Source organism: Ambystoma mexicanum, chromosome 2q, assembly GCF_040938575.1.
Source record: "Ambystoma mexicanum isolate Mex_15411 chromosome 2q, UKY_AmexF1_1, whole genome shotgun sequence".
NCBI classification, from domain to species: domain Eukaryota; kingdom Metazoa; phylum Chordata; class Amphibia; order Caudata; family Ambystomatidae; genus Ambystoma; species Ambystoma mexicanum.
Genome location: NC_090924.1, coordinates 642,417,282 through 642,444,594, shown reverse-complemented (window position 1 = coordinate 642,444,594; position 27,313 = coordinate 642,417,282).

The window sequence follows — 27,313 nt, the reverse complement described above, 5'->3', positions numbered from 1 at the left end:
CAGTGGCATCACTGTCATGCCCAAATTTAGGAGCATCTTTTATCTACAAAAGCATGTGGATGTGTTGTGCTCCTCTGGACTGATTTTCTTTTCTCCAAAAGAAGTATTCCACTTCTCAGAGGGAGGGGTACTTTTATTGCAGATGAAGTGCAGCATGGAAATAAAGCGATGGTGAAAGTATCTTGATACATTTACAGGGTCAAGAGAACAGAGCTCTCCTAGTGTTTTTATGACTATTCCTTCTTTATTTTGGTTTGGTATGCGTAAGAAGTTGTGCAAGTAATCCCATGCATAGTCTGCACAACTTAAGTAACAAACCATATGGGTGGGCCGAGGTTCCTTAGCATACAACCTTCATCAGCGTGACGTTGGAACCAGTATTCTTTTGTACCATGCATGTTTGCCAAGAGATGTGTGATACTTGACTGCAAAACTTCATCTTTGTATTTTATCTTTTGAAGCAGTTGGGTAGCAGACATGTTTTAAAAAATACAGCCTTTTTTTAATGTGTGTGCAACTTCGTAAAATAGAGTTGCTAGTTCACTTTCAAATAGGAGGTGGAATATGTATTCTACATTTTGTTTGAATCTGGGGTCTTCAGAATACATTTGTAAAGAGCGATATTCTGATCCTGTTATTTGTGTAGATCTTCCATCATATATTCATTGTTTTCCTGTAGGAAAGAGTAGAGGAAACAAACAAACATGCTTCTCCACTTTTCTCACATAACTAGGATAATCAAAGATTGATCTATTGGGCGTTGCACTCCTAGTGTCTCTACATTTTCATTAAGCTCTAATGCCAAATATACTACTTTGCCACGAATGCCTTTCAATAACTCAGAAGGAGGCAATTTGGCTATTATAGGTTGAAGGTGCATTATAGCTTGTAATGGGTGTACTGTTTGGATTATAATGCTCTCATCTAAATTAAGCTATTGGTGAGATTTTGGTAGTGGGAATATTTCCAAGTTATTAGTGACAGCACGTGATGGCATTTGGTTATCATCAAGCTTTGTATTGCAATATGTTCAAGAATTAAGGAGTCACTGATTTTGTATTTATGTTCTGTTATAAGATATGAAGCTAATTGGAACCACTGGGATTCCTTATTGTCTTCTATTTTTTAAGTCATATCTATAATTTTTTTGCTCTTTTTATAAAAGGTTCTGCAACAACACACACATACTTGGTTTGGTAGTTCAGCAGATGTGCTTTTATACTTTGCTATTTCTTTTTTCGTATGTGTTTGTTAAAAGATTGGTGTTTGTAAGGTTTTCGCTAATGTTTTCTGAAGTTACTGAATTTTCTAAGTTATCTTCACTTCCAAAATATTTACTTTGAATGCGTTCTATTTGTGAAGGAGTTCTTTGGCTGTTCCATGTAGGAGAATGTTATTAAAATGTTGCAGTTGTACAGCAGTGCTTTTTGCATAGTACAGTCTCTGCAGAAGATTCCATATAGTGGAATGGTGTGTTCTTAACATTTTGTTGTAGTGGAAGGTTCTTTTGCAAGTAGTTCTGAAAATGCAGGCTAAAGATGTGCCTAGCAGTCCAGTGTGTTTGTGCACTGGACAGGAGTACATGGTTTGTAAAGTTTTTATTCTGATTTTGTATTTCACTTTCACATACTGATTGAGGAATTGTCATAAAGATTTGAAGGCTAAGGGTTTCGTGCACCATAATGGTTTTTTCTACCATTTCATACCCTCAACCATTACTGTGTATGGCAACTGGGTTTTTCTGTTCTTGTTTATAAGCCTCTTCATTGAAATATTGTTCTGTGCTGCTTGTGTGAATCCATTCGCCTACACAGAAGTTTGAAAAGGTATCTATATTGACATTGTGCATGTTTAGAAGTACTTTTTGTAATTTACAAATTAATTTTATTAGTGGTTTCATTCTGTTTAAAATTAATATGAACAATTTTCTTTTCAGCAGGCTTGCACTGTCAATTAGAGCTTCCAGCATTAGTCTTCTGCAGTAATTTTTAAGGGCAGAGCGTGACTTCTCAGCTGTTTTCATAAGATTGTGAAGTACTCTTTGGTGGAATATTTTTTGTAAAATAAATGTTTGGGAAGCCTTCACTGTGGCCATGTTAACACTGATAGATATAGTGGTAGGGTAATTAGCAGTTTTCTTCGTCTTTATACATCTATTTTTATTTTTATTCATTTGAAGAGGAGCCCACGTTGTTTTGTGGTTGCTTGTTTAGTTTTGTTGACTGATTGTATTAGCAGTTTATTTTGAATATTTGCTATATATTCTGATAGAGGTGGATGAGTATTTGGCATGCTTCTTTTTGTATCTGCTCTATTCTTTCTTTGTTTTCTATGGAGTTGGTTTTTAGTAGGCATTCTGTTCTGTCTGTTGGAAAAAAGGAAAGTGTGGGTTTGAAAGTTGTGGAATATATATGTGTGCATTGTGAATGAGTGTGTGAATATGACGGCAGACAAAAATAGAGGGCTGTGTGATTGTGTAATGGGCTGATAGTTGTGGTTGGGAAGGTTATAATAGTAGCTGTGTGTGTAGATGTGTTAAGGGCTTGGTTTAGTGTGTGAGAGAGTGGTAGTGTGAATTAATAAGTGAGGACATTACAATGTTTTCAGGATAATAGTGGGTGTTATAATAATGGTGTTTACGTGAGAATTGAAAGAGTATATATGTTGAGGTGTAGTGAGTATGAGCAAAATAAATAATGATTTTACAGGAATTTTGTAGGCTAGTATGCTGTTAAAGTGTGCTGTACGAGTAACATAAGGAATACTACTACAGTAATGGACTTACTTTGAAGAGTACTTTTCTTCCAGTTGTTGTCTTCCTGGAGGTTGTTGTTAACTGCAATTGCGAAAGAACATTAGTGGGTATCTATGGTAATGGCCAAGTAATTGCAGGACAAAAATACATTATTCATGAATGTAGGAGGAGGTGTTGGAAAGAAGATGTAATAACATTCGGCCTCATTACGAGTATGGTGGTAACCCTGCCGGTGCTGCAGATGAGTTTCCACCAGAATCCTAATAATTTTTTGCCACCTAGCTTCCCGGCGACACTAGGACATTATACATCCTGTTGGCCGGAAATTCAGGTGCAGAAATTGTTAGTCCTTATTCCCGTGTAGTCTCATAGGACTCTATGGAAATGGGGACACGGGAGCATTGGCTCCATTGGTAATGGGGCTGTTGGTCCCTTGATAAGTATGCCTAACGGGGCAGCAGCAAGAAAGTGTGACATTTTTATACAATGCAAAATGAAAAATGCAGAGCATTTAAAAGGATGTCCTTTATGGGTGTCTGTACATGAGAGTTGAAAAATGGTTTCCTGCATTTATAGCAGCACTGTGTGCAACTTTCTCATAAAGAAGTGGAGATGGAAAATATGTGTGCAACACTTTTAAGTGGCACTTGTGTGAAAGTTTACTATGTTGTCAGTACATGCATACTTGCAGATGTGATGCATTACAATGTGTAGTTGGTTATTAAATGATGGGGCTTTTATTTGTATTTTGGGAGTTGTGGTTGCACTTTTTGCATTACAAAAGTGCACTACAAGTCCCAGAATGCAGACAAAAATGTAGCAGTCAATAAGCACGTACAGATTAGAAAGGGGAATGTTAGCAAGTATGCATGTGCGGCAAAGTTAATAAAATCGCACACACTGAGTGTTATTTTGAAATGTTGCACAAATCGTTTCCATTTTGTTTCAGTTATTTTTTTTAAATACACATAATACTGTTGTAAATGAATGAATGCATTTATTAGTTGTACTTGAAATGGTGCTGAAATAAATACTTTTAAATGCTTTGCATTTTGCATTTTCTGTTCCGTTTAGATGCCATGCTTTAGTAACATATATGCAGTTTTCGTTTTGACTTTGGATTGTGTGAGCCTTAGTGTAACTTTGTTAGTGGGAGAAGTGGTATTAAAAGTGATAGAGTGAAAGAAAAAAGAACACTTGGTAGATTATAATGGGTCATAAGGCTAGTATGCATGTACTGTCAATATATTGATCTTTCACAAAGGATCTGGTATTTAAACATGCTGTAGAAATGTTCGAAATGTGGTTTTCTTTTCTTTCACAAAGAAGACACAGCGCTGAGTCCAGGGCTGGAGCTCTACTCCCTGCCTGGACCAGCTCCCACTAAGGGTAAGGACCACTCCCCAGCAGCGACGCTCCTTCGGCCTCCCGCGGCCCCACCCATCATCTGCTGCTACGATCCTGCAATCAGCTATTCAAGTGACTTGCAGCAGCTCCGTGGCTCCGTTCAGCCAGAGCACCGTGCTAGTCACCATTACAGCTAAAAACTGCATAGACCGCCATTAAAAAGCAACACGGTTAATGACGGCCACATTATTTGCCAGAGATCAATGCCCCCCTCTTGTCCTGACCTGCCTCCCTGATCTTCAGCCGCTGATTGGCTGCACACCAGCATTTACACACACGGCCCTGACCATCAGGCAGAAGCCGTGAGCAGGAAGTACCACACAGAAAGGCCAACAAAAGGGCCTGTCTGCCTAGACCTCCATCACTCCTCACTAAGCAGCGCCGAGTCCAGGGCTAGAGCTCTACTCCCTGCCTGGACCAGCTCCCACTAAGGGTAAGGACACCTCCCCATCAGCGAAGCTCCTTCGGCCTCCCATGGCCCCCGCCCGTCATCTGCTGCTACGATCCTGCAATCAGCTAATCAAGTGACTCGGAGCAGCCCCGGTGCTCTGTTCAGCCTGAGCACCGTGCCGGTCACAATTACAGCTAAAAACTACATAGACCGCCATAGAAAGCAACGCGGTTAATGGCGGCCACATTATTTGCTGGGGATCAACGCTCCTTCTTGCCCAGACCTGCCTCCCTGATCTTCATCCGCTGATTGGCTGCATGCCAGCATTTACACACATGGCCCCAACCGTCAGGCGGAAGCCGTGAGCAGGAAGTACCACACAGAAGGGCCAACAAAAGGGCCTGTCTGTGCCTGTCCGTGTATGACCGTGTGATCAAGTAGCCCCTCCACCTATCACTGTAAGTACTTTTAAAAACGACCACCCTGCCCTTTGTGCTCTTACACTGACTGTGCTAGGCAAAGGGCCCTGATGGATTGCAGCTACTAACATTTTGAACCTTGTCGACATATGAGCCGGCTATGATGCATCATCCTTGAGCCTTCATTAGATTTGAAATACCCTGAACCACTGCAACTGCCCTGAACACCTGATTCCTCCTATGCACTCACCCATTACTAGGCGTACACCTGAACTTGGCCAAAGATTAGAAACGCCTCTACCCATTCTTAATGTACAATGCCTCCATGCACTGACTGTCCCTATGTCTAACCAGCTGAGCATTGTCTAACGAGAGCACAACGCTACCATGAACAGCAGCTCCTAAGCAGCTATTCTATCTAGCACACATATTCATTAATCTTATCATGCTATGTGCGCCAATTCATGAACCCCTGTATCATCAAAGAGCAGAATGTTTAATTTAAAATGCCTTACTGTGCCATTGGCGGCATGTCGTCGTCTCTAACAGGCCTCTTATACCGTGCTCACGGCTGACACCGTACTTAGACCTTCCTATATGTAATGTTCCATTGCCAGCATATCGGTTTCAGCCATCAGCTCATGGAAGAGAATCAGCTTAGTCTACCCTGACCCATGTGCTTATGCTACTATGCTACATTGCACCCCACCTCTGCTAACGCTGCTATTTGGTGCTATTACCTGCATGCTTCATTAGCTCTCATCACCCTCCTACACTACTGCTAGCATACTGCTCGTATTCTAACAATGACTCTGTCATATCCATGTTGAAGTAGCCTATTCTGTTTTACATTGATTCAGACCCTGTTTTATCCATGTTGAACTAGCCTATTTTGTTCCACATTGAAATAGACTTGCTTTACTCATGTTGAACTAGCCTATTTTGTTTTACATTGATTCAGACCTGTTTTACCCATGTTGAACTAGCCTATTTTGTTCCACATTGTTTTAGACTTGCCTTACCTATGCTGAACTAGCCTATTCTGTTTCTCATGGATTTATACTCGCTCTGCCTATTCTGAACTAGCCTATTTTTGTTCCTACACATGCCTCGCTGGCATCAGACTAGTCTAACTTGAGGAGTACTTGCCTGGCCTATGTCAACCCTCCTACTGTGAGTTGTACTCACCTTGCTACCCAACTGCTACAAAACATAATGCAGGTCATCACCCTCCTACTAAATGTTCTCCTGACTGCACTGTCCTTAACTTCTGATTCCTCACCTCAAATTATGACATCTAATATGATGACTAGCAACATGCGCATCCCACCTAAACAGCTCAACAGTAGACATACTCCCAACCCCCCTGAGAACTAACATTCCATGCGACTTCATGCAGAGGAACACGAAATTATGCTCCTGACTATCCAAATTATTCGAACTGCCTGGCAGCCAATTAACCACACCGACCCAACACAGCAACAAACCAGATACCATCTCTAAGAAAATGAATCAGACTAACCTAAATGCCACCCTCAACGCGAACGGCAGAATGACAAAACCTAATAAACAGCCTAACAAAATGGATCATACCAACTGCAAGGCTATACCCACTATATGCTTAGTTACCACCGCCCCACCACTCAAAGGAGCTCTCATTAATGCAAGGTCACTAGTAGCCCATGCTACTGAAATTATTACTTCTAAGCCATCTCCGAATCGTGGCTACATCAAGCAGCAGGTCCTGCACTGATGCTTGCTGTGCCAGCTAACTACACCATACTTAGAGAAGATAGAGCTGACTCCCGGGGAGGAGCCCTAGCTATCATAGCCAAATTAAGTTTAGCAATGAGAATAGCAGCATCCCTGCATGTCAACTTGTGCAAATCTCTTGCCTATATCAGGCTCCCAAACTATCACTATATATCTAATATATAGACCACCAGTCCCCATAGGCTCCTTTGAGGAGGACCTCTCTATGATCCTCTTGGACAAATTAAAGAATACCACACAGGCACTCCTACTAGGAGACGTAAACCTGGGACTTAATGACCCTAAAGACGCACATGCAACATCCATTGCCAATGTTTTATGAGAACTGGGCTTCTCCCAAAAAGTAGTACAGCCAACCCATGAGAAGGGCAGAACGCTTGATTGGGTGGCTGACCATAACTGCAATACTACTATCACTTCAGTGAGCCCTCAGGTATGGACTGGCCATTCGCTCATAGCCTTCACCGTAGAAGTCAAAATTAACCTGTCTCACAACAACCCCATTGCAGACCCCATGCCAACTAGGAATAAAAAAAACATTACCACCGACAAACTCCTACCGTTGATACTCCTCACACTAAACTCACTATCTGACACACTAGAGCCATCAACCTTAGTTAACGAATTTAATAAAGTCATGACAGAAGCCCTTGTCACCATCGCCCCTTTGAAACTGAGGAATAGTAAACCGAGAGTTCATCTCAATACGTGGTTCACACCACACCTAAACCTACTAAGGAAAGAAAAACGCGAAAGCGAAAATATCTGTAGACTAGCACCATCTGAGGCGAACAAAGCTAATCTTATCAACATCGCTACAAAATACAAATCCAAAATAAAGCAGTCCAAAAAAGGAAGTTTGGACAATAGGATAGTGCAAGCTAAATCAGGCATGAAGGAACTTTTTGTAATACTGAATGAACTGGAAAACCCTATCCCCGTACCAGACAATTGTGTTAAAGATAAGTATAGTGTTCTGACATACAGAATGCACTCAAAAACAAAATTGCTACTCTCCAAGTCAAAATAGCTAAAAAAAAAAGAAAAAAGACTAAGCATACCAATATCTACCCCACAAACTGGTAACCCACAGATCACATTACCCACAGCGGCACAACGCTTTAAATTTCATAAAGTCTCCATACTGGAGGTTGAAAAAATAATACTTTCACTTAAACCCTCCAATTGTAGAGGAGATAAATGTCCAGCCCAACTCATAAAAGACGCAGCGAGGGACTTATCTACATTCATCTCCAAGCATATTAACGCGTCTTTCACTTCAGGTACTATCCCTAGCAACCTCAAGGACTCTTGGGTCCTCCCTCTTCTCAAGAAGCAAACTCTAGACCCTGCCATACCTACGAAATATAGACCAATCACCATGGTGCCATTCCTACATATTCAGCAATTCCTGGAGCAGAACCAACTCCTTAGCACCCGGCAATCAGGTTTCAGACCACAACATGGAACTGAAACAGCACTTGTCGACCTTAAAACCCAGGTTGATGATATGAGAGGCCAAGGAAGATGTGCCTTACTATGACTCCTAAATCTGTCAGCAGCGTTTGATCACAAGGTACTCTGCAACCATCTAGAGTCAGCAGCCCATTTCTCGCAACAAGCTATAGCTTGGATTAAATCTTTCTTAAGTGAAAGAAGCATGAGAGTTATCTCTACTTCAGCCGCAGCTGATCCCATTCCCATCACCTGTGGTGTTCCCCAGGGGCCCTGTGTTTCCCCCACTCTGTATAACATATTCACCAAGCCCCTCTTTGACGATCTGGACTGTCTCAGTGTCACCTACACTAACTATGCAGATGACACCCAGATACTCATCCTACTTACATGAGATTACAATCAGGATTTGGCCTTGGTGAATAGAATATACCTCATCATCCAGGCATGGATGGCACTACATGGCCTATGCCTGAATGATGACAAAACGGAACACATTATCCTAGGTACATCATCTAACATTACCAAACTTGGACATAACTACACTGCATTTGATATTGATGGTAACACGATCACGGTTGCCAAAGAGGTAAAAACCCTAGGTCTTTACCTCGATTCCAGCCTCACTTTGATGAAATAGGTGAACTCCATGGCATCTTCCACAGCCTACACATGTAAGCTGATTAGATAGGCCAAACCCTTCCTTTCACCTAGCAGTTGCATCACGAGCACTTGTGCTGTGCAAATTGGATTACTGCAATGCCCTATATCTCAGAACCAACAAATACATCACCAAGAAAGTTCAATTTCTTGAATATAACGCCCTGAGAGCAGCGTTAGGAATGACTAAAAGAGAACATATCTCAACAGTAAGGAGACAGACAAATTGGCTCTCCACCATAGACAAAATCTGACTAAAAACCACCACACTTACATTCAAATGCCTGAATAATGCAGCACCTCGATACCTTACAGAGGTTCAAAGGAAGACTCACGCTCCGACCTACGAGAGCGGCCTACACTAACTGTCTGACAGTCCCGTCCTTCAAGCGAATGACAATTGGCGGCAACAGCTTCACTGTTAAAGGCGCCCAATGCGGAATGCCCTCCCATCCACACTCAGGGCGGAGCAAACATACCATCAATTTAGACTAAATACTATCAACTGGCTTAAAACCAATGATCTTTAACTCTGACTTGATACTGTATCCACACTTCTCTCTCCTTAGAAACCATCTAACTCTAATACATGGTTTCACCTACATTGTAATAACCTGTATCTCACCTGCACTTGGAATTTCTCGTTCTGTATCACTACTATGACCACTTTTGGAACCCACATTGTACTTGTATTGTATGTAACTTATGTGCTTACACGCTTATCTCTGTACCTAACCTATATCTATGCACACTACGCACATTACCTCTAACTCTCTTAGTATCAACTTGTATCTTATCTGTAACTATGCACATGCTGCATCTTATCTGTACCATGTAAACTGAAATTCCCTTGTTCTGGCGCCCTGATTCCTTCGGGTCTGATGCGCGTTAAAAATAAATAAACAAACAAACACAGACAGTGCTGATAGAATTGCAAATATATATTTTAAAAACTGTTATGAAAATGCTCATTAAAAGAAAACTTTGCAACCAGATAGCATTGTAAGTAACTGCCACTTGATGTCTGAAGATGGGCAAAAGAGAGTATGATTACTGACCAGGTTAATACAGCATAAGTGGCAGGAACCCAGTTTATATGCATATGTAAAGGAGTTGGAAATATAATTTTAAAATTATAAGCATGCCTGTACTTTTCTTTATAGATACAGATGTGGTAATTTTGGAGATTTTGAAAGTAGTTTTCGATGCCGGTGCTTGCGAGTAACAAGAGACATGTACTATGAGAGTTCAACAGTTCGGGCCTCATTACGGGTCGGGCGGTCTGGAATTAACAGTGGTGGTAAACCCGCCGCCACCTTTAATTCCGGACCGCCCGATCCCGAGTCCTGCAGGCGGGAGGTGATCTTCCTGCCAGGTCTGACCTGGCGGGTTGAACACCTCCCACCTGCAGGCAGACGTGGAAACACCAGCACCATCACAAGATGATATCTGTCACTCATCACTGATATCTGTCGCCTTCTTGATGAACTGGACCTTGACGTCCTCGGTCTCACTGAGACATGGTTCATGGCCAGCTCTGTCACCAGCTTTGACACACTCTTACCCGACGGTTACAAGATCCTCTCCGTGCCCAGGCCCAACCGTGCAGGGGGGGTGTGGCCCTTATCTTCCCGGAGTGGATTCCTGCCACTGTCACTCCTACGCAGACCTACTCCTCTTTTGAATGTCTTGTCTGCCGACTCTCTCTCTCTCCTAGCCATTCCCTTACCGTGGCTACTATCTATCGGCCACCTGGTCAAATTTCCTCCTTCCTCTCTGAGTGGGCTGGCCTCTCCTCCTCACTCCTGTCCTCAACCACTCAACTCCTCTTTCTTGGTAACTTCAACATGCACCTGGATGCCTCCTGTCCCCCCTCTGGACTCTTTTGTGACCTCTGCGACTCTCTCTCACTCTCTATTCTCCCGTCTGGGCCTACTCATTCAGCAGGGCACACTCTTGATGCTCTGATCTCTGCTGACCTTCCCCTCTCCGTCCCTCTCTCCACTCCTCTCTCCTGGAGTGATCACTTTCTCCTATCCTCCCACCTCACCCTCCCCACACCACAGGCAAAGCCACCCTCATCACTGCCACCCACCTTCTCGGTCATCCGACCCATGAAGCGCGTGTCAGTTGAGGCTTTCGCTGCCACCTTCTCACTCCCCCGCCCCCTTCGGCTGACTCCCACCCGGACACAGCCCTCTCCACGCACCACTCTGCTATATCTGATACTCTTGATATCCTTGCCCCTGTCATGAGAATCCGCCTGAAGCCCAAAGCCAAATGTAACTCCTGGTATGACTCGGATCTCGTCACCCTAAAACCAATTGCAGGGTGGCAGAGAGGAAATGGCGTGCTTCATGTTCATCCTCTGACAAACTGGCCTGCCGCCTGCTCCAAAGGCAATACCGTCTCTCCGTTCTCACCAAGAAGAGAGCCCTTATCCAAGCCTGCATCTCTGCGGCATCTAACAACTCGGCCAAACTCTTTAAAATCTGCAAGGAGCTTGCCAACCCTGCTGCAGTCTCTACCTCTCCTGTCCCCTCCCAGGCCCTCTGCACTGGCCTCTCACTTCATCTTTAAAACTCAGGACATCCTGTCCTCACTCTCCTCCTGTCACCTCCCTCCCTCTCTTCCCAGCTCTTCCTCTGGCCCTTCTGCAGCCACCCCTCCTCCCTCCTTCTCTGCCTTTCCCCTTTTCTCTGCTGACGAGGTTTCCAGACAAGTCCGATCTATGAAAGTCTCGTCTAAACAGGTTCACCCCTGTTCCTCCAAAACTATCAAGGACCACATTGACTCCCTGGTTCCTGCCCTGGCAGACTTTTGCAACCACTCCTTCGCCTCTGGAGTCTTCCCATCCCCCCTTAAGCACTCCCTTGTGCACCCTCTTCTTAAGAAACCCTCTTCCGACAACTCCTGCCCGGCTATCGCCCAATCTCCATCACTCCCTTCCTGGGCAAGCTCCTGGTGAAACTGGCCATCTCCCAGCTTAACCTCCATGCTGAATCTGTTGGTAGTCTTCATGACCATCAATCTGGCTTCAGAGCTGCCAGAAGCACGGAAACTGCTCTCCTGAACATCCGTGAGGACCTGCTCTCGAACATCGACTCCAACACTCTGTGTGTTCTCATTCTGCTCGATTTCTCGTCTGCCTTTGACACTGTCAACCATGCCATCCTGCTAAACCGTCTCCGTGATAACCTGGGTATCACTGGTCAGGCTCTGGCGTGGCTGACCTCTTTCCTTTCCAATCGACCCTCCCATGTCCAACTGGGGTCCTTCCTCTCTGACATCTTTTTCTCTACCTGCGGTGTCCACCAATGATCTAATCTCTCTCCCTGGCTGTTCAACCAGTATCTGGCATTCCTTGCCCACCGCATCGCTGCTCTCTGCCCCAACTTTCAGTGCTATACGGACGATACCCAGCTCATTTTCAGGCTACCCTCGGCCTCTTCTCCTTCCCTCATCTCTGACTGTCTGTCTGCTATCCAGGAATGGTGTGCCGCCAATGACCTCTGCCTTAATGCCAGTAAGACTGAGATTCTACTCATCGGCACACCCACTCCCTCCTTCCCTGCAGCTCTCTGGCCAGCCTCTCTTGGCCCTCTTCCTGCTCCTACCTGCAAGGCAAAAAACCTCAGGGTCATCTTCGACTCCACACTCTCCTCTCCTCATATATCTGACGTCTCTAAGAAGTCACACTACCAGCTGCACCTCCTCAGAGGTATTCTTCCCTTCCTCTCCTTCCCCCAGAACTTTACTGTCTCCCGAGCCCTGGTTCTCTCGAAGCTTGACTACTGCAACAGCCTCTATCTTAATCTGCCTGCCTCCACTCTCCACCCTCTGCAACTCATCCAGAACAGGACTGCGAGACTTGTCCTTGGCCTCAAGCCCAGGGACCGTATCTCTCCAGGACTGAAATCTCTACACTGGCTCCCAGTGGCTGTGAGGATTAAGTTCAAAACCCTCTGCATTGTCCACAAGGCCTTCTGGGGCCTGGGGCCTAAATACCTTCAACTCTCTCTTCCTAAATATCTTCCTTCCCGAGCCCTTCGCTCATCCGTCTCCAACTCCCTCAGGGGCAGCCGCTTCTCGAAGCAAGGAGCTGGGGGTAGATCTCTTTCCGCGGCAGGGGCCTCCCTCTGGAACAGCCTTCCTGCCTCCCTGAAACTTGAGGAGAACCATCTCCGGTTCCGGAAGCACCTCAAAACCTTCCTCTTTGCTTCTGCTTTCTCTCTCCCTCTCCCCTGCTAAATCCTTCACTGAAACTGCACTGAATCTACAAATGGGCCACTCTCACCGACCTCGGTCCCTGGCCCAGCCACTCTCCACTTGCACTGCCTCCCTGGCAACCCCTGCACTGTGGGACTGTCTCTCTATCCCTACAGCCCCCCCTTCCCAGCACTTGTCTGCACTTACCTTGAACTTGCCACCAGCTGCCCTATTTATTTATCTTTCTTCTACTTACCCTGTACTGCACTTCCCCCCTCCCCTTCCCCTTGCACTTTTCCCTTCCCCCTACCCCTGCACTTGTGTGATCTAAATGACACCTGGCCTAGTAGGATCATTGTCTGTCTTCCCCTTGTTCCCCCCCTCCCTGCCTCGTCGCGCCTTGAAACACTTGTGTATAGGCGCGTTACAAATGCCATATCACATCATATCATATCACTTCCCCATTCCCATTGAGTCCTATAGGACTCAATGAGAATGGGGATTGACACCATTCTGCCTCCGTGACTCCCGGGACACCGGTGCTGTAATGCCCTGATAATTCCGGGAGTCACGGAGGCGGAATGGTAATACGAGTCCGGCGGTAACCAGGCAGTTTTACCGCCGCAGTTACCGCCAGACTCGTAATGAGGCCCTTCATCTGAAGTGTTGAAGTAAGATGACAAAGTTAGATGCAGAGTTTTTGGATGTGATTGGTGGATGGGTGTGTGACTGCTTCAAAGCAGCCAATGATGGCGTGCTACAAAGATTAAAGTGGAAAGGAAGAAGAGCTGCTGTGTGTTACAGGGTCCACGGACAGAGCAGTAGTCCACGGATGGCATGGAAAAGGGACTGTGGGGATTAGCCAATGAGGTGTTCTGATTGTGGTTTATAGGAAGAGAGCGTAGCAGTTTGTTTCATTGCTGTGTGCAGGGAAGATGGCTGTGGTTGTTGCAATGCGAAGGCTTACTGTCTGAATGGTGGGAGATTATTGGATGCCTAATCTGAAAAGGTACACAGAAATTAGTGGCATTTCTGGCAAAATTGGATGGGAGGGAGTGGAGGTTTATTGGTATGATATACCTGGGCAGAACTGGGAGAGTTTGTTTGCATATTGCAAAAGCATGTCTCTTTTTCAATGTCCCGATTTGAATGTGGTACATTGCGGACGATATATTTTGGGCTACATTAGTGCAATATCCGTGCAGAGTAAATTGAAAGATATGCTGCACACATTAATTAATGGAACTATTTACACATGGAAAGATCTTTTCACACATACATCCTAGGGCACTATGGAGATTCACCAATGTGTTTTGCCCCAACAAGAAGAAGGAAGGCGCCTTGTAAACAAAGGGTTATGTACATTTTGAATGGTGCTGGGATGACATCTTTTGTGAATGAGAACATTGTGCCAGATGATGCACACACTGTTTTGAGTGCTGGCATGACTTTCACTGAATTTGGAAATTAAATCTTTCTCCAAAACATTCAAAATGCATGAAAATTGTGATGTATCTTTGATGTCTTGTGTGTTAGTCTTAGCAGTGTAGGGTGGTGGTGCGAGCTATGGTTGCTTAGCTTACCATACCTGAGGAATTTCTGGGGGGTTTCGATTTTACTTGTAACCATAACGTCCCCTTTCAACAATTCTTTTGACTGAATTGTATAGCTTTTTATTAGTGCAACTTAACCATAATGTCCCTTTAACAAAGTATTTTCACTGACTATATATACACACTTGCTTCATAATTATGCACTAGCACTTTAGATGTCTTGATTTGTCTTTGCCATGCCGCCATGCTTTTTGTCCTCATACTTACTCAGTGTAGCTACTTTGAGGCATAGAATTATGGAACAGACTTGGAGGCCGATTCATGGAATAATTAGCGCGGCGCAAGTGGGCAAAAACGTGCGAATCGCAGTGGAATAGCGAAAATCGCAGTGAACGTGCGAAAATCGCACGAAAAGCAGCGCACGTCGATTCATGGAAGGCCGTGCGCGAGAAAACCAGCGGATGTGCGATAAAAAGTGCGCGGCGCACGTTAGCGCACAGGCCATCTAACAGCGTGCGCCAGGTCACAGCGAAAACCGCACAGGCCACAGCGAAATTCGCACATAGCGCGGCGCACGCAATAAAAGTAGGCGGAACACGGGCGTAACACTCGGAATGGGGAACAACTTGCCAAAACGTGGGCGTCACGGGGGAAGTACAGGGCACAAGTGCGCGGAACGCCCACACGCTCGCCTACAACACGTATTCATGGAATAGAATAGGGGAAAAAAGCGCACGCTCAAACCAGCGCACAGGCACAAACACGACCGTCACAAGAAAGGAGGCGGTAGCGTCTCTGCGGCTGTAAGAAATGTGCGCCAAAAGGTGCGCCAACAAATAGCACCTATATACTGCCATGATGAATGTCCCATACTGTGGCCCTCCAGGAAAAATGACGTGCAAAGGGGTACCCACAAACACGGACACCCGCTGACAAAAAATACGTGTGCATGTATACCGGGGTGCGCGGGAAGTGTCACACGCGATTTGCAGGGTACGTGCATCACAGGGGTTCGCGTGAAGTTATTCACGCGATCGGGCCTGGGGGAGCGGGCTACGTGTATTACAGGGGTTCGCGTGAAGTTCCACACGCGATCGGGCCTGGGGGAGCGGGCTTCGTGTATTACAGGGGTTCGCGTGAAGTTCCTCACGCGATCGGGCCTGGGGGAGCGGGCTACGTGTATAACAGGGGTTCGCGTGAAGTTCCTCACGCGATCGGGCCTGGGGGAGCGGGCTTCGTGTATTACAGGGGTTCGCGTGAAGTTCCACACACGATCGGGCCTGGGGGAGCGTGCTACGTATATTTCAGGGGTTCGCGTGAAGTTTCACACGCGAATAGCCTGGGCGCGTGAATTTGAGGGGTGCGCGGGAAGTTCCTCACGCGATCGGGCCTGGGGGAGCGGGCTACGTGTATTACAGGGGTTCGCGGGAAGTTCCACACGTGAATAGGCTGGGCGCGTGTATTTCTGGGGTGCGCGGGAAGTTCCACATGTGAATAGCCTGGGCGCGTGTATTTCAGGGGTGCGCGGGAAGTTCCACACGCGAATAGCCTGGGCGCGTGTATTTCAGGGGTGCGCGTGAAGTTTCACACGCGAATAGCCTGGGCGCGTGAATTTGAGGGGTGCGCGGGAAGTTCCTCATGCGATCGGGCCTGGGGGAGCGGGCTACGTGTATTACAGGGGTTCGCGGGAAGTTCCACACGCGAATAGGCTGGGCGCGTGTATTTCTGGGGTGCGCGGGAAGTTCCACACGCGAATAGCCTGGGCGCGTGTATTTCAGGGGTGCGCGGGAAGTTCCACACGCGAATAGCCTGGGCGCGTGTATTTCAGGGGTGCGCGGGAAGTTCCACACGCGAATAGCCTGGGCGCGTGTATTACAGGGGTTCGCGGGAAGTTCCACACGCGAATAGCCTGGGCGCGTGTATTTCAGGGGTGCGCGGGAAGTTCCACACGCGAATAGCCTGGGCGCGTGTATTTCAGGGGTGCGCGGGAAGTTCCACACGCGAATAGCCTGGGCGCGTGTATTTCAGGGGTGCGCGGGAAGTTCCACACGCGAATAGCCTGGGCGCGTGTATTTCAGGGGTGCGCGGGAAGTTCCACACGCGAATAGCCTGGGCGCGTGAATTTGAGGGGTGCGCGGGAAGTTCCACACGCGAATAGCCTGGGCGCGTGTATTTCAGGGGTTCGTGGGAAGTTCCACACGCGAATAGCCTGGGCGCGTGTATTTCAGGGGTGCGCGGGAAGTTCCACACGCGAATAGCCTGGGCGCGTGTATTTCAGGGGTGCGCGGGAAGTTCCACACGCGAATAGCCTGGGCGCGTGTATTTCAGGGGTGCGCGGGAAGTTCCACACGCGAATAGCCTGGGCGCGTGTATTTCAGGGGTGCGCGGGAAGTTCCACACGCGAATAGCCTGGGCGCGTGTATTTCAGGGGTGCGCGGGAAGTTCCACACGCGAATAGCCTGGGCGCGTGTATTTCAGGGGTGCGCGGGAAGTTCCACACGCGAATAGCCTGGGCGCGTGTATTTCAGGGGTGCGCGGGAAGTTCCACACGCGAATAGCCTCGGCGCGTGAATTTGAGGGGTGCGCGGGAAGTTCCACACGCGAATAGCCTGGGCGCGTGTATTTCAGGGGTTCGTGGGAAGTTCCACACGCGAATAGCCTGGGCGCGTGTATTTCAGGGGTGCGCGGGAAGTTCCACACGCGAATAGCCTGGGCGCGTGTATTTCAGGGGTGCGCGGGAAGTTCCACACGCGAATAGCCTGGGCGCGTGTATTTCAGGGGTGCGCGGGAAGTTCCACACGCGAATAGCCTGGGCGCGTGTATTTCAGGGGTGCGCGGGAAGTTCCACACGCGAATAGCCTGGGCGCGTGTATTTCAGGGGTGCGCGGGAAGTTCCACACGTGAATAGGCTGGGCGCGTGTATTTCTGGGGTGCGCGGGAAGTTCCACATGTGAATAGCCTGGGCGCGTGTATTTCAGGGGTGCGCGGGAAGTTCCACACGCGAATAGCCTGGGCGCGTGTATTTCAGGGGTGCGCGTGAAGTTTCACACGCGAATAGCCTGGGCGCGTGAATTTGAGGGGTGCGCGGGAAGTTCCTCATGCGATCGGGCCTGGGGGAGCGGGCTACGTGTATTACAGGGGTTTGCGGGAAGTTCCACACGCGAATAGGCTGGGCGCGTGTATTTCTGGGGTGCGCGGGAAGTTCCACACGCGAATAGCCTGGGCGCGTGTATTTCAGGGGTGCGCGGGAAGTTCCACACGCGAATAGCCTGGGCGCGTGTATTTCAGGGGTGCGCGGGAAGTTCCACACGCGAATAGCCTGGGCGCGTGTATTACAGGGGTTCGCGGGAAGTTCCACACGCGAATAGCCTGGGCGCGTGTATTTCAGGGGTGCGCGGGAAGTTCCACACGCGAATAGCCTGGGCGCGTGTATTTCAGGGGTGCGCGGGAAGTTCCACACGCGAATAGCCTGGGCGCGTGTATTTCAGGGGTGCGCGGGAAGTTCCACACGCGAATAGCCTGGGCGCGTGTATTTCAGGGGTGCGCGGGAAGTTCCACACGCGAATAGCCTGGGCGCGTGAATTTGAGGGGTGCGCGGGAAGTTCCACACGCGAATAGCCTGGGCGCGTGTATTTCAGGGGTTCGTGGGAAGTTCCACACGCGAATAGCCTGGGCGCGTGTATTTCAGGGGTGCGCGGGAAGTTCCACACGCGAATAGCCTGGGCGCGTGTATTTCAGGGGTGCGCGGGAAGTTCCACACGCGAATAGCCTGGGCGCGTGTATTTCAGGGGTGCGCGGGAAGTTCCACACGCGAATAGCCTGGGCGCGTGTATTTCAGGGGTGCGCGGGAAGTTCCACACGCGAATAGCCTGGGCGCGTGTATTTCAGGGGTGCGCGGGAAGTTCCACACGCGAATAGCCTGGGCGCGTGTATTTCAGGGGTGCGCGGGAAGTTCCACACGCGAATAGCCTGGGCGCGTGAATTTGAGGGGTGCGCGGGAAGTTCCACACGCGAATAGCCTGGGCGCGTGTATTTCAGGGGTTCGCGGGAAGTTCCACACGCGAATAGCCTGGGCGCGTGTATTTCAGGGGTGCGCGGGAAGTTCCACACGCGAATAGCCTGGGCGCGTGTATTTCAGGGGTGCGCGGGAAGTTCCACACGCGAATAGCCTGGGCGCGTGTATTTCAGGGGTGCGCGGGAAGTTCCACACGCGAATAGCCTGGGCGCGTGTATTTCAGGGGTGCGCGGGAAGTTCCACACGCGAATAGCCTGGGCGCGTGTATTTCAGGGGTGCGCGGGAAGTTCCACACGCGAATAGCCTGGGCGCGTGTATTTCAGGGGTGCGCGGGAAGTTCCACACGCGAATAGCCTGGGCGCGTGTATTTCAGGGGTGCGCGGGAAGTTCCACACGCGAATAGCCTCGGCGCGTGAATTTGAGGGGTGCGCGGGAAGTTCCACACGCGAATAGCCTGGGCGCGTGTATTTCAGGGGTTCGCGGGAAGTTCCACACGCGAATAGCCTGGGCGCGTGTATTTCAGGGGTGCGCGGGAAGTTCCACACGCGAATAGCCTGGGCGCGTGTATTTCAGGGGTGCGCGGGAAGTTCCACACGCGAATAGCCTGGGCGCGTGTATTTCAGGGGTGCGCGGGAAGTTCCACACGCGAATAGCCTGGGCGCGTGTATTTCAGGGGTTCGCGGGAAGTTCCACACGCGAATAGCCTGGGCGCGTGTATTTCAGGGGTGCGCGGGAAGTTCCACATGTGATTTGACAGTGTGGCTCCTCCCAGGTGTACCCTGTACACCCTCCACGGCCCCTGAAGGCAGCCCACACCACAGGGGACTACCCTGCATCCCTGGTCATGTCCCGCAGGCAGCCCACCCAACATGGGCATGCCCCCCAGCAAAGGCACATGTCTCCTTGAACTAATGAACACCAACACATGTCCCCTTGCACCCCCACCCCCCAGCACTGTGGGGCACCTGCCAGCAGGCCCCCACCCATGTCCAACTCATGTCTCCCACCACCCCCAAACCCCAGCCACCAGGGTCACCCTCCACCAGGGCCCCACACATGTCTCCCACCACCCCCACCCCCAGCACTGTGGGGCACCTGCCAGCAGGCCCCCACCCATGTCCAACTCATGTCTCCCACCACCCCCAAACCCCAGCCACCAGGGGCACCCTCCACCAGGCCCCCACTCATGTCACCCACCACCCCCACACCCCAGCAGTGCAGGGTCACCCTCCACCAGTGCCCCACTCATGTCTCCCACCACCCCCACCCCCCAGCACTGTGGGGCACCTGCCAGCAGGCCCCCACTCATGTCCAACTCATGTCTCTCACCACCCCCACCCCCCAGCACTGTGGGGCACCTGCCAGCAGGCCCCCACCCATGTCCAATCCATGCCCCCCTGCACCTGGGTCCCAACATTCCCCAATCATGTCCGTAATGCCCATCCTCCCCTGCCAAAAGGCCCAACCAACTATCACACCCACCCACATATCAAAGGCAATTACATGTTACACCCCCAATGTAAATAATGCAATTTAACACATGTCTGTCACACACAATGGCTGCAAGTGAATGACAAAACACCCAACATGACATGCCTGAAAGCAATGAGATGATACGACACATTGAAGATTAAAAAAATAATATGTATTGAACAGCAAATAAGAAAAAACACAAAGCAAATCAAACAAAACAAGATGAATGTCCAAGAAAAAATTATGAAAAATTAAAATAAGCCAATCAAGAAGATAATCCTGGGTCCATGAGCCCTACCAAATTAAACCGAACTGACTACTAACTAAAAAGGGAACTATATACAAAAAAGTGGTGCATTGTCCAATCGCAACCAAAAAAAAATTCAAAAAAACAAAGGAAACCTAACCCTAACTATACAACTATATACAAAGGCAGCGGGCTATTCGGACGGCTCACTGGTTGTTGTCATGGGCCAGGGCATCCTCGAACTCCTGGTCAATGGCTTGGAGGCGGGCATTTTCCCTGGCCCGAGGTCCCGCAGGGATAACGCAGTGTCAAGCTCAAACTCCCTGCGAAGACCCTCGAGGCACTCAGCCCGCCTCAGCGCCCTCCGCATGGAGTCCTCCGCCCTGACCATCGTGAGCCGTTCCTCCTCTGCCCGCTGCCGCTCCGCACCTATCCGCTGGCACAACCTCTCCCACACGGAAGCCACTCCCATTCCAGGGTTCTCCTGCCCTCCGGCCGATGCCTGCACCCCTGATGTTGATGGCCCCGAGCCATGATGCCTCCCACGTTGAGCCTGCTGCTGCCTCCGACGCAACTGCCTGTGCCAGCACGACGGCATCCAGGCTGATGGAAACCACCGACGCCGTCGTGCACGTGCCCTGCCCGATGATGCCGTCACATCCTCCATCTGCTGGGGTCCAGTTGCTCTGGTGTCCACCCCTGCTGGATCTCTGACTCCCGACTGTGGCAGGGATGGGATCCCCACCGAGCTGGCTGCATTGGTCGGGGCAGGTCCACAGGGGGCCCTGGTGGCATCTGGGCTGGAAGACGGCAAGGAGAACGACTGGTGGATAGCCTGCACAGAGGAGGAGAGGGCCGCCACATTGGCCAACACATGCAGGAAACCCCCGAACATGGCCGATCCCAATTGGGCCACGTCGGCACGGTGCACTTCGTGATGACGTGCGTGCTCCTCCCGGGAAGCACGCACGGCATCACGAATCGCAGCCGTGCGCAACGCGACCCCAATCAGGACCTTCTCCGCACGGCCAGGGGTTCCCACGTCCGCAGGTGGAGGGGAGTCAGGTGACATGGACATCCCCTCTACCTGCGGACAGGCCTGGGACGGGGCATCCCTGCTGGTGCATGGTGGTGCACTCACAGGGTCAGGGACAGCGACATGCACAGGCCCCTCCACGGTGACCTGTGCTGCCTCCTGCCCCTGGCCCTGGACTGCACCACTTGCACCAGCAGGGATGCCCCCACCAGGCCCCATGTGTGCCCCAGTGGCGGCCTCCTCCTCCTCTGTGCAAACCACCAACCTGGATGGCTCCTCACCGTCTCCCACCGTAGCAGGCCCCTGTGGGGGCTCACCCACCCCTTCCGCTGCAGCCGTGGGGGCATCCCCGCCGCCTTGCTCCACAGCGCCGTCTCCGCCCTCTTCTTCACTAGCCGCTGCGTAGAGGGAGACAAAGAACACAAGCATCAGGGCACTGTACAATGGTCCCCTAGACAGGAAGCAATAGCAGATGAGCACCACTGTCAAAGTACACTTCCATCATGTCCCTCCACAACACATGGGCCAGTCCAGGCAAAACACACACAGTAACAGGCATGGTGCATGCCATGGACATTTCCATGCATGTCCAATGGACTCTTGAAACATTCAATGATATGTAACTCACATGCATCATGCCTCATGCCCATCACATGCACACACTTCACCTCAGTCACATCCATCTGGCCCCAAACACACCAAACACAGCGGATACAAGGGTAATTTTGCTGCTTTACTGAATCTCTGCATTGTCACACACATGTGTCATGCATCCATGGCATGCACAAGTCACAGACACGCAGGTCAGGCACACAGACATGGCTACCATATATGTACCTGGCATCAGCACCCATCCCTCACCCCCACCCATGTTCAGGTACAGAGACTGGCATGCTCTCATGTTCATAATCTGATTAGGGCTCCCCATGCGGCATTTCAACACATGCAACAACCATGTGCATCACACATCACTGGTCGCACATGCATTACCATGATGTCCCTGCACACATACATGCATACATGGGCTATGGCACACATACAGGCAAGTATCATAGAACCAGCACACCGCAACATGCCCTGTCTCACACAGTAATGCATGGACACTTACCGCTCAACTCCAGACGGGCCTCCCTCTCAAGGATCTGGGCGTGGAGCGCTGGGCGTACGCGTTCCAGGACCCTCATCTGGATGGTACTCATGCGGCCCCGGCCCCCCTCCACGAGGCGCCGGGCCTTCACAAGGGTCCTGGACCTCAAGTCCTCCCAGCGCTTCTTGATCTTCAGGACGTCGCGGGTTGCCACCCCCTCCGCGTTGATGGCAACCACACAGTCGGCCCAGATCCTCTGCCGTCCTTCCTTGCTGGCGCGGGACGATCCAAAGAGGGCATCATACTGCCCCAGGACATGCTCCACCAGGACACCAACTTCGGTGACAGTGAAGCTGGTGCCCCTCTGCCCCTCTGGCCTGGGGTTGCCACTGGTGCCAGATGTGGAAGTGCCCGACATGGCAACCCCAGAGGCAGGTGTGGGTGGGCAACTGGGTCCTGGGGCTGGGCTGTGGAGCGATGTAATACCAGTCGGGAGTCTTCAGTTCCAGCAGGGGTGGACACAGCAACTGGACCCCTGCAGATGGCTGATGTGCAGGCACCAAATGGCAGGGCACGGTGGCAGCAGGCAGGCAGGCAGGCAGGCAGCAGCAGATGGCACGTGGGAGGCTGCTCGGGGCACTGGGGGGCAGTAACTCGGCCTTCTGGGCAGGAGCGTGGGCTTCCGTGTGTTTTCGCGTGGCCAGCTTGATACGGAGTGATTTGGCACGTGAAAATCCTGCACGTCAGCGTGAAATCCGAGGAAAGGCCCTTAGCGCGTAAGCGCGTCAGCACGCATACGCGATTCTATTGGACCAGAGTCCCTCAGCGCGTAAGCGCATCTGTGACGTGACCCGCACGGGTGTTCCCCACTCAGGACGTGATGACGGGGCACACGTGGAGATGCTGCACGTCAGAGTGTCATCGCGTGTAATTGGACAAAAGTGCGCGTACACGCGATTGGCCTATGTACGTGTATTTAATGGGTGCGCGGCCACTTACACACGCAAGTACGTCAGCGAACCTGTATCCCGTGGTGCGTGTGAATTTCCACACGCTATTGGACTGGGAACAGGATTCCAGGGCTGCGCGGGTCACACGCTGTATCCCGTGGTGCGTGTGAATTTCCACACGCTATTGGACTGGGAACAGGATTCCAGGGCTGCGCGGGTCACACGCTGTATCCCGTGGTGCGTGTGAATTTCCACACGCTATTGGACTGGGAACAGGATTCCAGGGCTGCGCGGGTCACACGCTGTATCCCGTGGTGCGTGTGAATTTCCACACGCTATTGGACTGGGAACAGGATTCCAGGGCTGCGCGGGTCACACGCTGTATCCCGTGGTGCGTGTGAATTTCCACACGCTATTGGACTGGCAACAGGATTCCAGGGCTGCGCGGGTCACACGCTGTATCCCGTGGTGCGTGTGAATTTCCACACGCTATTGGACTGGGAACAGGATTCCAGGGCTGCGCGGGTCACACGCTGTATCCCGTGGTGCGTGTGAATTTCCACACGCTATTGGACTGGCAACAGGATTCCAGGGCTGCGCGGGTCACACGCTCGCCTAGAACACGCGCTAAGCATAAATTGCGGACTTTAACAATAACAAGCTCAGACGCCAGGATGAACATACCGTTCCTAGCAGCAGTGGCAGTGGGCTACCAAAGGAGGAGGAGGAGGATAGTCAGGGCCAGAATATTCACACCCAGAACCAGCCTTTTCGGGATGCCTGATGACCAGGTGTATGGGAGGTACAGGTTTCCACCACACATCATACTGGACCTGGTGACTGAGTGGGAGGATGACCTCACATCACCCACCCTGTGCTCCCAAGCACTCAGCCCCCTGGAGAAGGTCCTCAATGTACTGCACTTCTTAGCCACTGGATCATTTCAGCGGACAAGTGCCATAGTGGGTGGGGTGTCACAGGCCACCCAGTCACGCTGCCTACACCAGGTCTTGAACATCATGACTGCACGCCCATCAGTCCGCAGGCACATATACCTGCCCAGAACACCTGCAGAAAGGCATGCTGCCGCCCTGGATTTTTACGCAGTGGCACGATTCCCCAAAGTGCTAGGTGCCATCGACTGCACCCATGTGGCTCTACGTCCCCCCAGGGCATCTGAGCACATCTATAGGAACCGCAAGCACTGGCATTCCATCAACGTGCAGGTAGCATGTAATGCCAAGGGAATCATCACCTCAGTATATGCCAACTATCCCGGCTCCACCCACGACAGCTTCATTTACCGAATGTCCACCCTAAGCCGGGACCTAGAAGCTGGGCGGCATGGCGATACATGGCTGCTTGGTGAGTATGTATGCCACTGCACATGCATGCATGTTGGATACTGAGCAAGGTCACAACCTCACCAATGATACCAATCCCCACCTCCACAGGGGACAGTGCCTACCCTCTCAGCCCCCACATGATGACGCCAATTCGGAACCCCACCACGCCACCCCAGGTAAGATTTAACACAGCCCACATTACAACCAAGGGCATAGTGGAGCGCACATTCCGAGTGCTGAAGTCACGCTTTCGCTCCCTTGACCGTTCTGGCGGGCAGCTGTTATACGCTCCCCCAGTAGTGTGCAGGATCATAGTGGCAGCATGTGTCCTGCACAACGTTGCAACACGCCGGGGCCTGGCCGTGGACATGGTGGTGGCCCCACATCCCCAACCACATGCACAGCCGCTGCGCATGGGAGGGTAAAGGGCACGGGGGGAGGCAGCCCGTACACAGCTAGTGGCTAATTACTTCACATAGAAATCACACCCCTGTGGAGTGCACACTGCCCTGGCACATTCCATCTGACAATCAATGATGACTCAACCTGACACTGATCCTGAATGTGTGGAGAATGAACCGGGAATTCCATGTCAGCCTGAGATTGTTCACCTGGAAGTGTCACAATGTGTGCATCCCTACCCACACAGACACCACCAATGCAGTTTTGTGAAGTTACACATTGAAGCAGCTAAAATGAATACCCACTTGCAAAATGCAACAAGAGGACAGTGCCATGTCAGCCAACCCAACCCCAGCACTGCCACACGACACACCGTGCCATGTCATGCTAATTGCAGGTAAACAAAGTAATCCCCACAACATGACATCACTCTCACTATGTACAGTGGCACTATTAGAAACCTGCAACACCTGAAATGCTCACAGCAATGCCGGACCAACAACATACTTGAGCACGTAGTACCATTAACATGACATCAAAAATGTTACATATTAGTAGTCTCACCACCTGGAAATGCCTGCACTCCCACCACTACCAACTGTGCAGTGTTGGCGCCATGTAGAGTTGTAGGTGCACTGCTGCCAACATGGTCCCCATCGCCAGACTAGAGGTCCTTGTGTGGACTTGAGGAAGGGACCTGCAAATTGGGAGGTAGACACAGAAGAAGAGTTACACATCAATGCAACATGCAGTGTACAACACAACAGCAATATGCACTAGGAATGTATACACAGTATTGACTACAGACTGGCCACACAGCTCATGGGAGTCCAACGTCACTGTGTAATTCACTGTCACTTGGGCACACCCTTTGCAAGCCCATGGAAACGGGAAGCAGGAGGGGTGTGTGTGACTCAAACCCAAGCATCTGAACCAAATACATTACAAGCCTGCATGTGCCCAGCCACAATGCAGCGTATGCCCACAGGAACCACGGAAGCCAACAGATCGGAGCCAACAGATCGGAGCCAACAGATCGGAGCCAACAGATCGGAGCCAACAGATCGGAGCCAACAGATCCTCCCAAAAAAATTGGGAATAAAAGAAATCAAAATAAAAACAAAAATAAGAAACAATCAAAAATGGCCATTGATGGGCCCGGGGGGGTTGGGGAGGCCACCCAGGAGGTCCGAGGACAGGATGCACACCAGAACCCACCTGCGTGGATCCTGGGAAAATAAAACACCTCCATGGGCTCATGGCCCACACGGCTACCCTATTGTGGGAGTGTCACTGCTGTCGCTATTATCACCCTGTGCAGCTGCATCCGGAGGTGGTTGCACTATGGGAGGCAGCCCACGCAAGGCCCTAGTCTGCTCCTCCATGGCTGCAAGCATGCGGGTGTGGTAGGTCTGGTTCTGGAGGATGAGTGTGCGGAGGTCCCCATGCAACAACTCACGGGATGCCCGGACCTCCGCCCTCGTTGCCTGCATCTCAGCTGAGAGCGTACGGGTGAGACGCTCCAGCTGCTGTTCTGTCCTTTGGTGTGTTGAAGCCTCAAGCTCAACAAGAGTCGTCCTGAGGTGTAGGAGCTCCTGCCTCAGGGCTTCCCTGTGGCCCTGGGACTCAATGGAGATGGCCTCCTGCAGAGTCGCCAGTGCCGCCCGCCTGTCCCTGTTGGACCCCAACATGTCCTCCCTGTGTGACTGGCAGATGGAGTCAGTTGCCTGCTCTAGTCGCTCCATCAGCCTTTCTGGGGGGACAATGGAAGTGGCCACCCTATCCATGGCCTGAGCCATCATCTCGGATGATGCAGCCTGTTGGGTAGCCATACCGTAAATGGATTGCTCCCATGCGGTATTGCCAGGTGGCGTACGGCCACCACGTCGGCGGGCACCACACCTGTCTGGGGCAAGGCGAACTGCGCCTTGCTGTGCCGGCACTGCCTGAGGCTGCAGGACTGCATTCCCCCTCTGATCTGCTGGCCCAGGAACAGGATCAGATGTCGCGGAGTGTGACCCTGCATCCGTAACCACCGAAGGCGTAGCTGCCAACACTGACATCCCCATGGAGGGTACTGACCCTGGTGCAGGTGGGTGAGACAGAACAGAATCCCTCCCTGGAACACTCACCAG